Source organism: Leucoraja erinacea, chromosome 35 (assembly GCF_028641065.1).
Source record: "Leucoraja erinacea ecotype New England chromosome 35, Leri_hhj_1, whole genome shotgun sequence".
Taxonomy (NCBI): Eukaryota; Metazoa; Chordata; class Chondrichthyes; order Rajiformes; family Rajidae; genus Leucoraja; species Leucoraja erinaceus.
This window is the reverse complement of record NC_073411.1, coordinates 766503-786251: the sequence shown is the minus strand read 5'-3', so window position 1 is coordinate 786251 and position 19749 is coordinate 766503. Positions and strand designations below refer to the sequence as shown.

The 19749-nt window shown below is 51.4% G+C and overlaps 1 protein-coding gene across 1 annotated transcript in view; it reads left to right on the top strand.

Annotated features, from left to right (window-relative positions):
* The first annotated feature begins 3266 nt into the window (after nucleotides 1-3266).
* LOC129713255 (actin filament-associated protein 1-like 2) overlaps nucleotides 3267-19749 on the top strand; it is a 26034-nt gene continuing 9551 nt past the window's right edge. Inside the window, exons 1-3 of the mRNA XM_055662190.1 lie at nucleotides 3267-3314; nucleotides 8252-8332; nucleotides 16520-16607. The gene's annotated coding sequence lies outside the window, so the exon portion shown is untranslated. The remainder of the gene's footprint in view (nucleotides 3315-8251; nucleotides 8333-16519; nucleotides 16608-19749) is intronic.

The window sequence follows — 19749 nt, the reverse complement described above, 5'->3', positions numbered from 1 at the left end:
GACCCTGATATGCCTCGAACAAGGATTCCAGGACAAGGGGTCACAGCTTAAGGATAAGGGGGAAATCCTTTAAAACCGAGATGAGAAGAACTTTTTTCACACAGAGAGTGGTGAATCTCTGGAACTCTCTGCCACAGAGGGTAGTCGAGGCCAGTTCATTGGCTATATTTAAGAGGGAGTTAGATGTGGCCCTTGTGGCTAAGGGGATCAGAGGGTATTGAGAGAAGGCAGGTACGGGATACTGAGTTGGATGATCAGCCATGATCATATTGAATGGCGGTGCAGGCTCGAAGGGCCGAATGGCCTACTCCTGCACCTAATTTCTATGTTTCTATGTTTACCCGACAAAGAGGCAGGCATAGCTGGGGCCCATGCGTGTGCCCATAGCTACGCCTTGTGTTTGGAGGAAATGGGAGGAGTCAAACGTGAAGTTATTGAGGGTAAGGACGAACTCCACTAGGCGGGGGAGAGTATCAGTGGCTGGGTACAGGTGGCTCCTCCGGTCGAGCAGGAACCGGAGGGCTTTAGACCATTCTGGTGGGGGATGTAGGTGTAGAGTGACTGGACGTCCATGGTGAAGATGAGGGGTTGGGGGCCTATAGAATGTAATGCCTGGAGACGACGGAGAGTGCCTGAGGTGTCTTGAACATAGGTAGGGAGGGATTTAACCAGGGCTGGTCTGGTGGGGGGGGGGGGGGGTGGTAGGTGGTCAGGGAGGAGGGGGCATGAAGACTGTAGTGTGGGTGGGGAAGAGCTGAGGTCACATAGTTTGAGGGGGATGGGGACCACTGAGGTTACCACGGTTGGGGTGACTAGCACTAGGACCCAGTGCAGTCAAACCCAGGGGAGTGGGAATCTGCATCGTGGAGGCTTCAGGCCCAGTGCAGAGTCCAGTTTGCAGGTGAGGCGACGGCTGTGGGTTGCTGGAGGGCAGTGGATTGGCGCGGGTCACTGAGTCCGCGCGCGGGAAGTAGAGTCGGGGTCGGCGGGCGGGGCGGGCGGGCGGGCGATGCGTGGGAGGTCCCGGTGGGCGGATGGTCGGTGGGGGCGGCGCGGTTCGGCCAGCGCGGTGAGGTCACGAGGTGAGTAGGCTGCGGCGGCGGCCATGTTAGATGGGCCGGGTGCGAGGTGGGTCGGCCAGGGCAGCGACGTTCGACGGGGGGAAGGGTTCAATTAACTACATACCTTATTCTTTGTCCTGCACTTCCAAGGATCTGTGGAGCAAATTCCTCTCCACAATGAATAGAAACCTCACCTGCATTTTAATACCTCCCTCCCCCACCCCACCCCACACTCCCACACCCCCCCCCCCCCCCCTCCCTCCCCTCCCCCTGCCCCCCGCCTCCACCTTGAACCTATGTCCTCTGGTCCTCGATTCTCCCACTCTGGGCAAGAGGCTCTGTGCATCTACCCGATTTAATCCTCTAATGATTTTATACACCTCTATAAGATCACCCCTCATCCTCCTGCGCTCCAGGGAATAGAGACCCAGCCTACTCAACCTCTCCCCTATAGCTCACACCCTCCAGTCCTGGCAACATCCTCTTGTATTTTGAGAAGTCAAATCGGGGCAGGATGTTCACAATGATGTACAGGCATCATCCAGAGGTACAGGCATCATCCAGAGGTACAGGCATCATCCAGAGGTACAGGCATCATCCAGAGGTACAGGCATCATCCAGAGGTACAGGCATCATCCAGAGGCATACAGGCATCATCCAGAGGTACAGGCATCATCCAGAGGTACAGGCATCATCCATCATCCAGAGGTACAGGCATCATCCAGAGGTACAGGCATCATCCACAGAGGTACAGGCATCATCCAGAGGTACAGGCATCATCCAGAGGTACAGGCATCATCCAGAGGTACAGGCATCATCCAGAGGTACAGGTACAGGCATCATCCAGAGGTACAGGCATCATCCAGAGGTACAGGCATCATCCAGAGATACAGGCAGATAATTCCCTGAATGTCACAAGTAGATGTGCTGGCAAAGAATGCTATTGACACAATGGCTTTCATTAGGCATAGAAGTGAGGAGGTTATGTTGGAGTATTGTGTTCAGCTTTGGTCATCATGTTATACTGTGGGAAGGATGTCACCAAGAGGGTGCAGGCCCTTTGTAACTCTGCTGCACCATTACACTGGCTGGGATTCTGCTTCTCAATAGCAGGACAAAGGTTAGACATTGATGCAGCAGGGACAATGTACAGCCCTGACTGCCCACTGCAGTAGACAGGGACAATGCTGGCGTGGGTGCCCACTGCAGTTACATGGTGACATAGTAAATAGGTGCAGGAGTAGGCCATTCAGCCCTTTGAGTCAGCACCGCCATTGAATATGATCATGGCTGATCATCCAAAATCAGTACCGGCTTCCCTGCTTTCTCCCCATATCCCTTGATTCCGTGGAGGCAGGTACGGTTCCATTTATGACACTGGGGCAAATACGTCGATAGGGTGGGTTCAGTGGGGTGTGGGTAAGTGGCATGGTTATCGATGGGGCGTGTTTGTGGGTGAGGGTTAGTTGGGTGGAGGAGTCTGTGGTGTGCGGTGTGGGTGTGACGGGTTGGTGCAGGGAGGGAGGGAGGGAGGGAGGGGAGGGAGGGATGGAAGGAGGGAGAGAGGAGGGAGGGAGGGAGAGGGAGGGAGGGGGAGGGAGGGAGAGAGGGAGAGGAGGGAGAGGGAGGGAGGGAGGGCGGGAGAGAGAGGAAGGGAGTGGGGGGAGGGAGAGATGGAGGGAGGGAGGGATGCGGGGAGGGAGGGAGAGAGGGAGGGAGGGAGGGGGAGAGGAGAGAGGGATGGAGGGAGGGAGAGGGAGAGTGGTGGTAAATCTCTGGAATTCTCTGCCACAGAAGGTAGTTGAGTCCAGTTCATTGGCTATATTTAAGAGGGAGTTAGATGTGGCCGTTGTGGCTATAGGGATCAGGGGGTATGGAGAGAAGGCAGGTACAGCATACTGAGTTGGATGATCAGCCATGATCATATTGAATGGCGGTGCAGGCTCGAAGGGCCGAATGGCCTACTCCTGCACCTATTTTCTATGTTTCTATGTTTTCTAAGAGAGGGATGGAGGGCGGGAGAGAGGGACGAGGGATGGAGGGATGCAGGGAGCGAGGGAGGGGAGTGTTCTGGTGGGGGTCTGATGCCTCTGTTCCCCCCAGAGGTGTCGCTGCTGTTGCTGGAGCTGCAGACGCTGCTGCTGGTGCTGGACACTGAGAGTCTCAGCCCTACGGCCCGGTTGAAGAAGGAGCGGGTGGCCCAACTACTACAGGAGCTCGACACCAGCCTGCGTACGGAACCTTCCGGAGTCAGTACGTATTGCCCACGGGCCCTTCATTCCTGTCCCTCGTCCCAACGTTCCCGACACTCTTTCTCCGCGGTTTCAGAAAGATGCATTTCACGAGTTCACAAGGTATAGGGGTACAATTAGGCCGTTCGGCCCATCAGGTGTAATTCAATCATGGTTGATCTTTGCCTCCTCATCCCATTTTCCCGCCTCTCCCCATAACCCTTGACACCCAAGAATTTGTCCATCTCTGCCTTAACAATATCCACAGCCACCGTGTCCTAGCTCCGTGTAACTGCAGTCACATCCTCTGGAGAGGGGGAGCAGATCCATGGCCCGTCCCTGGGAACCCTGACTGTCCCGCGTGCTAGAACACGTTGCGGTTCCACCAGGGGATCATTGGAACATCATAAATACGGCCATGAGCAGGCCATTCAGCCCACACTAATCCTAACCCAAACCCCAGCTTCCACAATGACAAGCCTGCACGTTCTCCCCATGACGGCGTGGGTTTCCTCCCACATCCCAAAGACGTATGGGGTGGTGGGTTAATCAGCCCGCTGTCAGATCCCCCTAGTGTGTAGGGAGTGGATGAGAAAGTGGAACCAGTGTGAATGGGTGATCAATGGTCAGAATGGACTCAATGGGCTGAAGGGCCTGTTTCTGTACTGCATCACAACACTGAAGGACGGAAATGACTGAAACACGGAAATGACGAGGGAGGAACTGCATTTAATTACTGTATATAAGAGGGATATAGAATTGGTAATAGACACAAAAAGCTGGAGTTACTCAGCTGGTCAGAGCATCTTTGGAGAATGGGTGATGTTTCGGGTGAAGATCCTTCTTCAAACTAAAATGAGCATCAAGGTGTCCAGTCACTAAACTTACGTCTTTCTATAAAACAATGTAATCCACTCATGGCAGAATGGAATGACGTGTGTATTTCTGCAGCGGCAGGGTATACAATCTGTTTCCCCCCCCCACGTCTATTAAGTAGTTGCCCTCCTGCTGAAGGAACCATTTATGGGCAAGGCTGAGATTTTGGAATAAAAGCCCAGGATGTTTCAGCACGGACTCGATGGGCTGAAGAGCCTGTGTCCATGCTGCATCTCTAAACGAAGCTCAACATCAAGTCCAGACACAAAAAGCTGGAGTAACTCAGCGGGACTGGCAGCATCTCTGGAGAGAAGGAATGGGTGACGTTTCAGATCGAGACCTTCTTCAGACGGAGAGTCTGGGGAGGGGGAGATACAGAGATAAGGAAGTGGAAGGTGTGAGAACGAGACATCAAAGGGGATGGAGCTTAAGGAAAATGTAGAATAGATCATTGTAAGCGGGGAGAAGGTGACAACAAAACAAACAGATAAAATGTAATCAGGAACAGTCAGACTGGTGAGAGAACTGGGAAGGGGGAGGGGATGGAGAGAGAGGGAAAGCGAGGGCTATTTGGAGAAGTCAGTGTTCATACCGCTGGGGTGTAATCTGCCCAAGCGAAATATGAGCTGCTGTTCCTCCAATTTGTGCTGGGAATGGAGGAGGCCCAAGACAGAAATGGGAGGGGGAATTAAAGTGCTGTCACCGGGAGATCAAGCGGACTGAACGGAGGTGTTCAGCGGAACGATCGCCGAGCCTGCGCTTGGTCTCGCCAACGTACAGGAGTCCACACATGTAACAACAGATGCAGTCGATGAGGTTGGAGGAGGTGCTAGTGAACCTCTGCCTCACCTGAAAAGAATGTCGGGGTCCTTGGAGGGAGTCGAGGGGGACAGGTGTTGCATCTCCTGCTGTTGATGGGGAGAGTACCTGGGGAGGGGGTGGTTTGGGTGGGAAGGGACGAGTAAGAAAGGTCTCGACACGAATCATAACCCATTGCTTCTCTCCAGAGATGCTGCCTGTCCAGCTGAGTTACTCCAGCATTTTGTGTCTATCTTCGGTTTAAACCAGCATCTGCAGTTCCTTCCGACACTAAGCATCAAGGCTGATTGCTTCACCCCAGTGCTACATCCTGGCATGATATGTGTGCCCACTGATCTGCCCTTGCCCCTGCCAGTGGCAGGATGTAAACAAGTTCAGTGAGTGCAGACTCCCGCCCCTTGCCCTCTTCGAGTGTAGGAGGATGAGGGGTGACCTTATAGAGGTGTATAAGATCATGAGAGGAATAGATCGGGTAGATGCACTGTCTCTTGCCCAGAGTAGGTGAATCGAGGACCAGAGGACATAGGTTCAAGGTGAAGGGGAAAAGATTTAATAGGAATCTGAGGGGTAACATTTTCACATGGTGGTGGGTGTATGAAACAAGCTACAAGGTAGTTGAGGCTGGGACTATCCCAACGTTAAAGAAACAGTTAGATAGGCACAAGGATAGGACAGGTTTGGAGAGATATGGAGGACATGTGGGCTGGTGGGCCTAGTGTAGCTGGGACATGTTGGCTTGTGTGGGCAAATTGGGCCGAATGGCTTCATTCCACACTGTATCACTCTAAGGTCACCACTGGCCATTCCTGCACAATTCCCACCTCCCCTCCTTCCCAGAATAGCGCATCTACTGATGAGGTCTCCAGAAACTGCAGATGTTGGAATGGTTCACAAAGAACCAAGTGCTTATAGAAACATAGATATAGAAACATAGAAAACAGGTGCAGGAGTAGGCCATTCGGCCCTTCGAGCCTGCACCGCCATTCAATATGATCATGGCTGATCATCCAACTCAGTATCCTGAACCTGCCTTCTCTCCATACCCCCAGATCCCTTTAGCCACAAGGGCCACATCTAACTCCCTCTTAAATATAGCAAATAATCTGGCCTCAACTACCTTCTGTGGTAGAGACTTCCAGAGATTCACCATTCTCTGTGTGAAACATATTTTTCTCATCTCGGTCCTAAAAGATTTCCCCCTTATCCTTAAACTGTGACCCCTTGTTCTGGACTTCCCCAACATCGGAACAATCTTCCTGCATCTAGCCTGTCCAACCCCTTAAGAATTTTGTAAGTTTCTATAAGATCACCCCTCAATCTTCTAAATTCTAGCGAGTACAAGCTGAGTCTATCCAGTCTTTCTTCATAGGAAAGTCCTGACATCCCAGGATTCAGTCTGGTGAACCTTCTCTGTACTCCCTTTATGGCAAGAATGTCTTTCCTCAACCTCCCTGCTCTTATACTCAAATCCTTTTGCTATGAATGCTAACATACCATTCGCTTCCTTCACTGCCTGCTACACCTGCATGCCTACTTTCAATGACTGGTGTACCATGACGCCCATCTCCCCTTTTCCTAATCAGCCACCATTCAGATAACAGTCTACTTTCCTGTTTTTGCCACCAAAGTGGATAACCTCACTTTTATCCACATTATACTGCATCTGCCATGCATCTGCCCACTCACCCAGCCTATCCAAGTCACCTTGCAGCCTCCTAGCATCCTCCTCACAGCTAACACTGCCCCCCCAGCTTAGTGTCATCCGCAAACTTGGAGATGTTGCATTCAATTCCCTCGTCCAAATCATTAATATATAGTTGTAAATAGCTGAGGTCCCAGCACTGAGCCTTGCGGTACCCCACTAGTCACTGCCTGCCATTCTGAAAAGGACCCGTTTACTCCTACTCATTGCTTCCTGTCTGCCAGCCAGTTCTCTATCCACATTAATACTGAACCCCCAATACCGTGTGCTTTAAGTTTGTATACTAATCTCTTATGTGGGACCTTGTCGAAAGCCTTCTGAAAGACCAGATATAACACATCCACTGGTTCTCCCTTATCCACTCTACTGGTTACATCCTCGAAAAATTCTATAAGATAAGTCAGACATGATTTACCTTTCGTAAATCCATGCTGACTTTGTCCAATGATTTCACCACTTTCCAAATGTGCTGCTATCCCATCTTTAATAACTGACTCTAGCAGTTTCCGCACTACCGATGTTAGACTAACTGGTCTGTAATTCCCCATTTTCTCTCTCCTTCCCTTTTTAAAAAGTGGGGTTACATTAGCTACCCTCCAATCCTCAGGAACTACTCCAGAATCTAAAGAGTTTTGAAAATTATCACTAATGCTGGGTCATGAGGGACCCAGTCTGAAGGTAGGCTGAAGTGGGTCACTCCTGACCTGAAACGTCACCTGTCGATTCCCTCCATGTATGCTGCCCGACCTGCATTGGATAAGAAAGTGGATCGATTGTAATCATGTGTTGCCTTACTGCTGACTGAGTCGTCCGCAGCAGAAGCTTTTCACTGTACCTCGGTACACGTGACAATAAACTGAACTCAACTGAACTGGAAAGCAGTGGACTAGTGTCACTCTCACCCTCCTTCAATAATGGAGGTACATGAGCTAATTTGTTGTTCTGTGGGAACCTTCTAGAAGCTGGCAGTAGTTTCTCTGCTCGTCCCAGATTGGGGTGTGTCAGCTTTTAATTTATTTCAGAGATACAGCACCTCAGGCCCCTCGGCCCCCTGGCCCCCCAAGTCCGCACTGACCATCGATTACCCGTTCACACTAGTTCCACATTATCCCACTTTCTCATCCACTCCCTGCGCACTAGTGGTAATTTACCGAGGGCCAATTAACCTACAAACCCGCACGTCTTTGGGATGTGGGAGGAAACCGGAGCACTCGGAGGAAACCGGGAGAACATGCAAACTCCACACGGGCAGCAACCGAGGTCAGGATTGAGCCGATGTGTCTGGCCCTGTGAGGCAGCAGCTCTACCCGCTGAGCCTCCGTGCCGCTGACGTTGCCTGAGAGGGAGAGGGAGCGAGAGCCTGCTGGTCCCAGCAACACTCCCCACCCGGGATCGGCCTGGAATGCCGTCCTCACTCCCAGCCCAGTGATGTTGTCCCTTGCCCCGCAGTTTGGTCACCGCGGTGAGGGGGGCGGGGGGGGGGGGGGGGGGGGGGGGGGGGGGGGGGGGGGGGGGGGGGGGGGGGGGGGATGGTGAGCAATGGTGAGACGTTGGTGCTTCAGTTGCAGCCGAGGATGCGGACTACATGTTCATGAGCTGTGTGGCATCGGGCAGTCGCTCCAGGGCACGGCATCACCACATCGGTAGGTGGCAACCCCACTGCCGCTCCTCCTCTGCCCCACCCCCCTCTGCCCCACTCCTCCCCTGCACCTACTCCCCTACTCCCCCCTCTGCCCCACTCACCCCCCACCCCCCCCCACTAACCCACCCCCCCCCCCCTACCCCACCCCCTCTACTCCACTCACCTCCCCACTGCCCCTCCCCCTCTGCCCCACTCCCCCTCCCCTGCACCCCCCCCACTACCCCCCCCCCGCCCCCCCCCACCCCCCCCCCATCCCCCCCCCCCCCCCCCCCCCCCCTCCCCCCCCTCCCCTACCCCTCCCCCCCCCCCACCCCCCCAACCCCTCCCCCCCCCCCCCCCCCCCCTCACCCCCCCCACCCCCCCCCCCCCCCACTTTCCCCCTCCCCCCCTCCTCTGCCCCACTCACCCCCCCCCACACTCCTTCCCATCCCTTCCCCCCCCCTCTCCGACCCCTCCCCCCCAGCCTACCCTTCCCCTCACTGGGCCACCTCACCCCTCACCTTCCCCATCCCTCCTCAGTTACAGGGTGTGGGGCTCTACAGCAGTTACAGGCCCTTCGGCCCACCTCGCCCAGCCAGTCCCAGCTGCCCTGTCTCACTACGATTTGGCGAGTTCAGAACCAGGGGTCACAGTTTAAGAATAAGGGGACGGTCATTTAGGACTGAGATGAAGAAAACCTTTTCACCCAGAGAGTTGTGAATCTGTGGAATTCTCTGCCACAGAAGGTAGTGGAGGCCAATTTACTGCATATATTCAAGAAAGAGTTAAATTTAGCTAATCGGGCTAACGGAATCAAGGATAATTGGGAAAAAGCAGGAACTGATTTTAGATGATCAGCCATGATCATATTGAATGGTGGTGCTGGCTCGAAGGGCCGAATGGCCTACTCCTGCACCTATTTATGTTTCTATCCATCCTTACACAAGCACCTGTACAAGCGTCTTTAAAATGTGGTAACTTTCCCCACCTCTACCACTTCCTCCAGCTGCCCTTTCCATCCACTGGTCTGTGTAGAAAAAGTTCCTATTAAATCTTCCCCCTCTCGCCTTAACCTTGTGTCCCCTGGTTCTTGATTCCCCAGCCCTCGGTAAAAGATTCTGCATTCTGTTCCCCTCGTGATCTTAGACATCTCTGTAAGATCACCCCTCCAGTCCGTTTTCAACCTTTCCCGTCTCACCTTAAACTGCGCCCACCGGTTTAGACTCCGCTGCTCTGTGTGTAAGGACAGTGGCTATTGACATTATTACCCCTCGTGATTCATAAAGTTCGAACAGCTCACTCCTCGGCCTCCTGTGCTGTAGGGAAGGTCACACTCCTGACCTATCCCTTAGAAATCAAATTCTCCGCACCCAGCAACATTCGTTTAGTTTAGAGATACAGCACCAAAACAGGCCCTTTGACCCACTGAGTCCACTCCGACCAGCCATCCCCACATATTAACACTATCCTACACACACTAGGGACCAATTACACTTATACCAAGCCAATTAACCTACATACCTGTACGTCTTTGGAGTGTGGGAGGAAACCGAAGATCCCGGAGAAAACCCACGCAGGTCACGGGGAGAACATACAACCTCCGTACAGACAGGACCCGTAGGCAGGATTGAACCTGGGTCTCTGGTGCTGAATGTGCTGTAAGGCAGCAACTCTACTGCTGTGCCAACTCTACTGCTGTTGTAGATCTTTCCAATTCAATGACATCCTCCCTATAATAGCAGATTAACAGTGCCCACACACTCCAACTGTTGGCCGTACAGCGTCAAAGCCAAGGAAGAGGCATCTACTGTAAATTGGCCAGAGGAAGCAGCAAACTGGAGGACTGGGAGAAATTTAGAACAACAGAGGAGAACAAAGGGGTTAAATAAGGGGGGGGAAAGAGCATGAAAGAAAGCTTGCGGGGAATATAAAAACTGACCGTAAAGGTATGTAGAAAGGAAACAATTAGTGAAGACAAATGTAGGTCCCTTACAGTCAGACACAGGTGGATTTATAATGGGAAACAAGGAAATGGCAGAACAGTTAAACGAGTAAACGAAAAAAAAAAAAAAAGAAAAAAAAGGGTTCTAAGAGTAAACCTAGCAATTATAGACCTGTTAGTTTGACGTCAGTGGTGGACAAATTAATGGAAAGGATACGTTGTAGAGATAAACATCTGGATGAACAGGGTCTGATTAGGAACAGTCAACATAGATAGATACATAGAAAATAGGTGCAGGAGTAGGCCATTCGGCCCTTTGAGCATACACCGCCATTCAATATGATCATGGCTGATCATCCAACTCAGTATCCCGTACCTGCCTTCTCTCCATACCCCCTGATCCCTTTAGCCACAAGGGCCACATCTAATATAGCCAATGATCTGGCCTCAACTACCCTCTGTGCCAGAGAGTTCCAGAGATTCACCACTCTCTGTGTGAAAAAAATGTTTTTCTCATCTCGGTCTTAAAGGATTTCCCCCTTATCCTTGAGCTGTGACCCCTTGTCCTGTACTTCCCCAACATCGGGAACAATCTTCCTGCATCTAGCCTGCCCAACCCCTTAAGAATTTTGTAAGTTTCTATAAGATCCCCCCTCAATCTCCTAAATTCTAACGAGTACAAGCCGAGTCTATCCAGTCTTTCTTCATGTGAAAGACCTGACATCCCAGGAATCAGTCTGGTGAACCTTCTCTGCACTCTCTCTCTGGCAATAATGTCCTTCCTCAGATTTGGAGACCAAAACTGTACACAATACTCCAGGTGTGGTCTCACCAAGACCCTGTACAACTGCAGTAGAACCTCCCTGCTCCTATACTCACATCCTTTTGCTATGAAAGCTAACATACCATTCGCTTTCTTCACTGCCTGATGCACCTGCATGCCTACTTTCAATGACTGGTGTACCATGACACCCAGGTCTCGTTGCATCATCTCCCCTTTTCCTAATCGGCCACCATTTAGATAATAGTCTGCTTTCCTGTTTTTGCCACCAAAATGGATAACCTCACATTTATCCACATTATACTGCATCTGTCAAACATTTGCCCACTCACCCAGCCTATCCAAGTCACCTTGTAGTCTCCTAGCATCCTCCTCACAGCTAATACTGCCCCCCAGCTTAGTATCATTCGCTAACCTATAGATGTTGCCTTCAATTCCCTCATCCAGATCATTAATATATAATGTAAATAGCTGGGGTCCCAGCACTGAGCCTTGCGGTACCCCACTAGTCACTGCCTGCCATTGTGAAAAGGACCCGTTTACTCCTACTCTTTGCTTCCTGTTTGCCAGCCAGTTCTCTATCCACATCAATACTGAACCCCCAATACCGTGTGCTTTAAGTTTGTATACTAATCTCTTATGTGGGACCTTGTTGAAAGCCTTCTGAAAGTCCAGATACAACACATCCACTGGTTCTCCCCTATCCACTCTACTAGTTACATCCTCGAAAAATTCTATAAGATTCGTCAGACATGATTTACCTTTCGAAATCCATGCTGACTGTCTAATGATTTCACCACTTTCCAAATGTGCTGCTATCCCATCTTTAATAACTGACTCTAGCAGTTACCCCACTACCGATGTTAGACTAACTGGTCTGTAATTCCCCGTTTTCTCTCTCCCTCCCTTCTTAAAAAGTGGGGTTACGTTAGCTACCCTCCAATCCTCAGGAACTACTCCAGAATCTAAAGAGTTTTGAAAAATTATCACTAATGCATCCACTATTTCTGGAGCTACTTCCTTAAGTACTCTGGGATGCAGCCTATCTGGCCCTGGGGATTTATCGGCCTTTAATCCATTCAATTTACCCAACACCACTTCCCGACTGACCTGGATTTCACTCAGTTCCTCCATCTCCTTTGACCCGCGGTCCCCTGCTATTTCCGAAAGATTAGTTATGTCCTCCTTAGTGAAGACGGAACCAAAGTAGTTATTCAATTGGTCCGCCATATCCTTGTTCCCCATGATCAATTCACCTGTTTCTGACTGCAAGGGACCTACATTTGTTTTTACTAATCTCTTTCTCTTCACATATCTATAGAAACTTTTGCAGTCAGTTTTTATGTTCCCTGCCAGTTTTCTTTCATAATCTATTTTCCCTTTCCTAATTAAGCCCTTTGTCCTCCTCTGCTGGTCTCTGAATTTCTCCCAGTCCTTTGGTATGCTGCTTTTTCTGGCTAATTTGTACGCTTCATCTTTTGCTTTGATACTATCCCTGATTTCCCTTGTTATCCACGGATGCACTACCTTCCCTGATTTATTCTTTTGCCAAACTGGGATGAACAATTTTTGTACATGGATTTTTGCCTGGAAAGTCATGTTTGACTAATCTTCTTGAATTTTTTGAAGTGGTTACTCGGTAAATTGATGAGGGTAAAGCAGTGGATGTTGTATATATGGACTTCAGTAAGGCCTTTGACAAGGTTCCTCATGGAAGGTTGGTTAAGAAGGTTCAATTGTTGGGTATTAATGGTGGAGTAGCAAGCTGGATTCAACAGTGGCTGAATTGGAGATACCAGAGAGTAATGGTGGGTGGCTGTCTGTAGGGTTGGAGGCCAGTGACTAGTGGGGTGCCACAGGGATCTGTGTTGGGTCCACTGTTGTTTGTCATGTACATCAATGATCTGTATGATGGTGTGGTAAATTGGATTAGTAAGTATGCAGATGATACTAAGATAGGTGGTGTTGTGGATAATGAAGTGGATTTTCAAAGTCTACAGAGAGATTTAGGCCATTTGGAAGAGTGGGCTCAAGGATGGCAGATGGAGTTTAATGCTGATAAGTGTGAGGTGCTACATCTTGGCAGGACAAATCAAAATAGGACGTACATGGTAAATGGTAGTGAATTGAGGAATGCAGTTGAACAGAGGGATCTAGGAATAACTGTGCACAGTTCCCTGAAAGTGGAATCTGATGTAGATAGGGTGGTAAAGAAAGCTTTTGGTGTGCTGGCCTTTATAAATCAGAGCATTGAGTATAGAAGTTGGGATGTAATGTTCAAGTTGTACAAGGCATTGGTGAGGCCAATTCTGGATAATGGTGTACAATTTTGGTCGCCTAATTATAGGAAGGATGTCAACAAAATAGAGAGAGTACAGAGGAGATTTACCAGAATGTTTCCTGGGTTTCAGCAACTAAGTTACAGAGAAAGGTTGAACAAGTTAGGTCTTTATTCTTTGGAACGCATAAGGTTAAGGGGGGACTTGATAGAGGTCTTTAAAATGATGAGAGGGATAGACAGAGTTGACGTGGATAAGCTTTTCCCACTGAGAGTAGGGAAGATTCAAACAAGGGGACATGACTTGAGAATTAAGGGACAGAAGTTTAGGGGTAACATGAGGGGGGACTTCTTTACTCCGAGTGGTATCTGTGTGGAATGAGCTTCCAGTGGAAGTGGTGGAGGCAGGTTCGATTTTATAATTTAAAAATAAATTGGATAGTTATATGGACGGGAAAGGAATGGAGGGTTATGGTCTGAGTGCAGGTATATGGGACTAGGGGAGAATACGTGTTCGGCACGGACTAGAAGGGCCGAGATGGCCTGTTTCCGTGCTGTAATTGTTATATGGTTATATGGAGTACTTTGGTTCTGTCTTCACTAAGGAAGACATAAACAATCATTCGGAAATACTCGGGGACCGAGGATCTAGTGGGAGGGAGGAACTGAAGGGAACCCACATTAGACAGAAAATGGTGTTGGGTAAACAGTTGGGACTGCAGGCAGATAAATCCCCAGGGCCTGATGGTCTGCATCCCAGTGTATTCAATGAGGTGGCCCTAGAAATCATGGATGGATTGGTGATCATTGGAGGCTCTAGATCAGTTCCTGTGGACTAGAGGGTAGCCAATGTAACCCCACTTTTTAAGAGAGGAGGGAGAGAGAAAATGGGGAATTATAGACCAGTTAGCCTTACATCGATGGTGGGGAAGATCAGCATCGATGATTAAAGATGTTATAGCAGCGCATTGGGAAAGCAGTAACGGGATTGGTGTAGACTCCATTGATGTTGGACTCACCGGCCTGGATTCCCAGGCTTTTCCTTGTATCCTTCCAGAAAGCGAATGGTATGTTAGCTTTCATAGCAAAAGGATTTGAGTATAGGAGCAGGGAGGTTCTACTGCAGTTGTACAGGGTCTTGGTGAGACCACACCCTGGAGTATTGCGTACAGTTTTGGTCTCCAAATCTGAGGAAGGACATTATTGCCATAGAGGGAGTACAGAGAAGGTTCACCAGACTGATTCCTGGGATGTCAGGACTGTCTTATGAAGAAAGACTGGATAGACTTGGTTTATACTCTCTAGAATTTAGGAGATTGAGAGGGGATCTTATAGAAACTTACAAAATCTTAAGGGGTTGGTCAGGCTAGATGCAGGAAGATTGTTCCCGACGTTGGGGAAGTCCAGGACACGGGGTCACAGCTTAAGGATAAGGGGGAAATCCTTTAAAACTGAGATGAGAATAACTTTTTTCACACAGAGAGTGGTGAATCTCTGGAACTCTCTGCCACAGAGGGTAGTCGAGGCCAGTTGGCTATATTTAAGAGGGAGTTAGATGTGGCCCTTGTGGCTAAGGGGATCAGAGGGTATGGAGAGAAGGCAGGTACGGGATACTGAGTTGGATGATCAGCCATGATCATATTGAATGGCGGTGCATGCTCAAAGGGCCGAATGGCCTACTCCTGCACCTAATTTCTATGTTTCTATGTTAACCAGAGGCCCATCATTAGCCCCTCCAGTCTGCGGCACCTCACCCGTGGCTACCCCACCCCATGCTTGCCACCATGTCCTAGGAGCGATGGCCCCGGGGAGGTGGTGAGAGTCGTTGGCGTTGGTGGCAGTTTTGCCGAGCCGGGCCTGGGATGGGCTGGGAAGGCGGAGAGGGTCGGAGAGGCAGTGGGTGTTGGTGCTGCTCCTCGTGGCGGCGATGGTGTCCACAGTTGCTCGGCCCCCCGGGGGTCTGTCTATCCACCTCTGTGCCTGTCCCCTCTTCTGTAGCGTGGACCCTCCTCCACACGTCACCCTCACCCCGAAGCTGGAGTAACTCAGCGGGACAGGCAGCATCTCTGGAGAGAAGAAGTGGGTGATGTTTCTGGTTGAGGCCCTCCTTCAGACCCAAAACATCACCCATTCCTTCTCTCCAGAGATGCTGCCTGTCTCGCTGAGTTACTCCAGCATTTGTGTCTATCTTCGATTTAAACCAGCATCTGCAGTTCCTTCCTACACATCACCCTTATCCCCTCCAGAGCTCCCTCACACCCATGCCTTTTTCCACGGTAAACAGTGCCCTGCATCATCTATTTGACACTTCACCCATCACTTGAATGTCCACACACAATCAACCCGAACGAGCTTTGCCGGGCCAGCCGCTATCTCTGGAGAACATGAGGAGGTGATGTTATGGTCCGTGACATGGTGGCACAGCGCTAGAGTTGCTGCCTTACAGCACCAGGGATACGGGTTTTCTCCAGTTTCCTTCCACACTACATAAACATGCAGTTTTGTAGGTTAGTTGGCTTCCATAAAGTGTCCCTAGTGTATAGAATAGAACTAGTGTGTGGGTGGGCACGGACTCAGGTGGCCAAAGGGCCTGTTTCCATGCTGTATATCCAAAGTAAACCTCGATCCCCTACTGTCCCTCCACTAACACTTTCCTGTCCCTGGCAGAATCTGTCCACACCCTCAACAACTGAAGTGATTCCTAGTAAGGAATCTGATCTATAGTAAGGATTCAGTCCTGACGATGGGTGCTGTCTTTACGGAGTTTGCACGTTTTCCCCGTGACCTGTGTGGGGTTTTTTCCGGTGCTCCGGTTTCCCCTCACACTTCAAAGACGTGCAGGTTTGTAGGTTAATTTGGCTTTGGTAAAAAAAAATTGTAAATTGTCCCCAGTGTGTGTAGATAGTGTTAATATGCGGGGATTGCAGGGCGGTGCAGACTCGATGGGCCGAAGGGCCTGTTCTCGTGGTGTTTCTCCAAATTAAACTAAACTGTACTGTTCTCTCCGGAGTTCCTCTTGCCCGTCATTTATGTAGAATCTCTAGATTCCCCTCGACCCTCTCAGCCCCAGTTATATCGATCCCCTTCCTGCCCCCCTGATCGCCCTCTCCCTTACCTCCGCACCCCTGCAGTCCACATCTCAACCTGTCATAAACTGTGTGATGATCGATGAAGACAGCACCGTAACTCTCCTACTCTCCCCAGCCAGTGAGGCCCGGAACATTCTGGAGATCGTGGAGGATCGGGACGACAGTTCACCCAGATTCCCACTGACGGAGGAATTCCAAGCTGCAGTGGTAAGGTGCAAGGTCATAGTGAGGTCACAGGATGGCCAGCACAGAGGCTTGAACCACTGACATACATGCGCACATACACATACTCACACGCTCACACACATACATGCCTACACACACGCATGGACACACATGTACACACACATACACCCACACACACATACATGCCTACACACACATGTACACACACACACACACACGTACACACAAACACGCACGTACACACATGCATGCACACACGTATATGCACGTACACACACACATACATGTACACGCACACAGCATACATACACAGATGCACACACTTACATGCATGTAAACAAATGCACATATAAACACACACACATATACTTACACACACACACACACACCTACACACACACACACACACACACACACACACACACACACACACACACACACACACACACACACACACACACACACACACACTTACACACACACACACACACACACACACACACACACACACACACACACACACACACACACTACACACACACACACACACACACGTACACAGACTTACACACACACACACACACGTACACATGCACCATCGGGTATGTTTAGGTATATTGTTGTCACGTGCACTGCATCAGGTCCAGAGACAAAGTCCAATGTCCCCAATGGGGTCGAGGTGAATCGGGCAGTACCCGGGCGTATGGAAGGACCGTTCAGAAGGCTGATAACAGAGGGGAAGAAGCTGTTCCTGAGCCTGGTGGTGCGGGCAGAGATGTCCAAGGTTCTCCCCAGTCAAAATGGGGAGTGAGGGGTCGCTGGGCGGTGGTGCTGGGCTGAGGATGAGCAGTCAGTTTGCTGCACCCCCCCCCCCACACTGTCCGGTACGCACACAGCGGCACGACTGATCTTCAAAGAGGGGTGGTTCCCGTGGTGTGTTCCCCCTGTCCCTGTACGGGCATCCGCCCTGTCTTGCTCTTAACGTCTGCCTCCTCTGATGCTATCAGGAGCAGGAAGTCAATCATACTTAACGTCTGGCCCAATTACAGCAGGCGAGGAACACCCACGTAAACAGAGACAGCACAAGGGGTCGGCCCTGTCCCCCCCACCCCACACTGGGGGGGGGGGGGGCCAATGACCCCCCCTGTAGGTCCACTATCACCACCCCCCCCCCCCCCCAGCCACACTGTAGTCCCCCACACACTGTCCCCCCACAGGGGACCCCCCCCCCCCACACTGTACCCCCCCCCCCCCCCAATGACACTCCCCCCTCCCCCACACTGTACCCCCCCCCCCCCCCACACCTGCCCCCCCCCCACACTGTACCCCCTCCCCCACACTGTACCCCCCACCCACACTGTGCCCCCCCCCCCACACTGTACCCCCCCCACACTGTACCCCCACCCCACACTGTACCCCCCCCCACACTGTACCCCCCCCCCCCCACACTGTACCCCCCACACTGTGTACCCCCCCCCCCACACTGTACCCCCCCCCCCCCCCCTGTACCACACCCCCCCCCCACTGTACCCCCCCCCCCTCCCCCACACTGTACCCCCCCCCCACACACTGTGCCCCCCTCCCCCACACTGTGCCCCCCCCCCCTGTACCCCCCCCTCCCCCCCCCCCCCCCACACTGTACCCCCCTCCCCCACACTGTACCCCCTCCCCCACCACACTGTACCCCCTCCCCCACACTGTGCCACTGAGGGTAGGTATTTATGAGGCACTTCCTGCGATGAGCTGCAGGACTGCCCTCTGCGGACAGACGATGGATATTTCCGTCCACGACTGGCGGTGTGTGGACCCTGCTTCTCTCCCCCCCCCCCCCCCCCCCCCCACAGCGCTGATGCACGTCACGACTGGGCTGCACAGTCCACAGCACACCCTGATTCGTCACATGGATGGCCAGGCAGGGTCCATGCTGCCCTGTGTGGAGCTCATGGTGAATGAAGCCTTGCCTCCACTCGCTCACACCCCCCACTGCTGGGGTCATCTCCCCGCGAGAGAGGGGGAGGATTTAATAACAACCTGAGCAGCAACTTTTTCACACAGAGAGTGGTGGGTGTGTGGAACGAGGCAGACAGGAAGAACTGCAGATGCTGGTTTACAATAAAAGATAAAGTGCTGGAATAACTCATCGGGCCAGGCAGCATCTCTGGAGAACTCACCTTGGTTTTGTCCCTCCCCCACCTCACATCTGGCTTTTTATATAAAATCTTGAGAGGAATAGATCGAGTTGATGCACACTCTTGCCCAGAGTACGGGAATCGGGAACCAGAGATGAAGGGGAAAAGATTTCATAGGAATCTGAGGGGTAACTTTTTCACAGAGAGTGGTGGGGGTATGGAACAAGCTGCCAGAGGAGGTAGTTGAGGCGGAGACTATCTAACGTTTAAGAAACAGTTGGACAGGTACATGGATAGGACAAATTTGGAGGGATATGGACCAAATGCGGGCAGGTGGGACTAGTGTAGATGGGACATGTTGGCTGGTGTGGACAAGTTGGGCGGAAGGGCCTGTTTCCACACTGTGTCACTCCGTGACTCCACCCTCCCCCCTTCAACTACAATCAGTCCGAAGAAGCTTCCCGACCCGAAACATCACCTATCCATATATTCCAGGGATGCTGCCTTGCCCGCTGAGCTGCTCCAGCATTTTGTGTTCTTTTTAACATAGGAGGTAGTTCAGGCAGGTGCAATAACACACCTTAAAGGACACCTGGACAGGTACATGGATAGGAAATGTTTGGAGATGGACGAGTTGGTCAGTATGGACGAGATGGGCCGATGGGCCTGTGTGACTCAGGGCCGCTGAGGCACTGTAAAGTGTGCAGTTGAACCCTGTGCTTGTGCTGGCTATTGAGAGTCTGTGACCAGAACAGCGCGGAAACAGGCCCTTCGGCCCATCAAGTCCGCACCGACCAGCGATCCTCGCACACTAACCCACTAACTCCTACACAAACTAAGAACAATTTACAATTTTTACCAAAGCCAATTAACCTACAAACCTGCACGTCTTTGGAGAGTGGAAGGAAACCAGAGCTCCTGGAGAAAACCCACGCAGGTCACAGGGAGGAACTGCAAACTCCACACAGACAGCACCAGAGCTCAGTATTGACCCTGGGTCTCTGGCACTGGAAGCCAACAGCTCTACCCGCTGC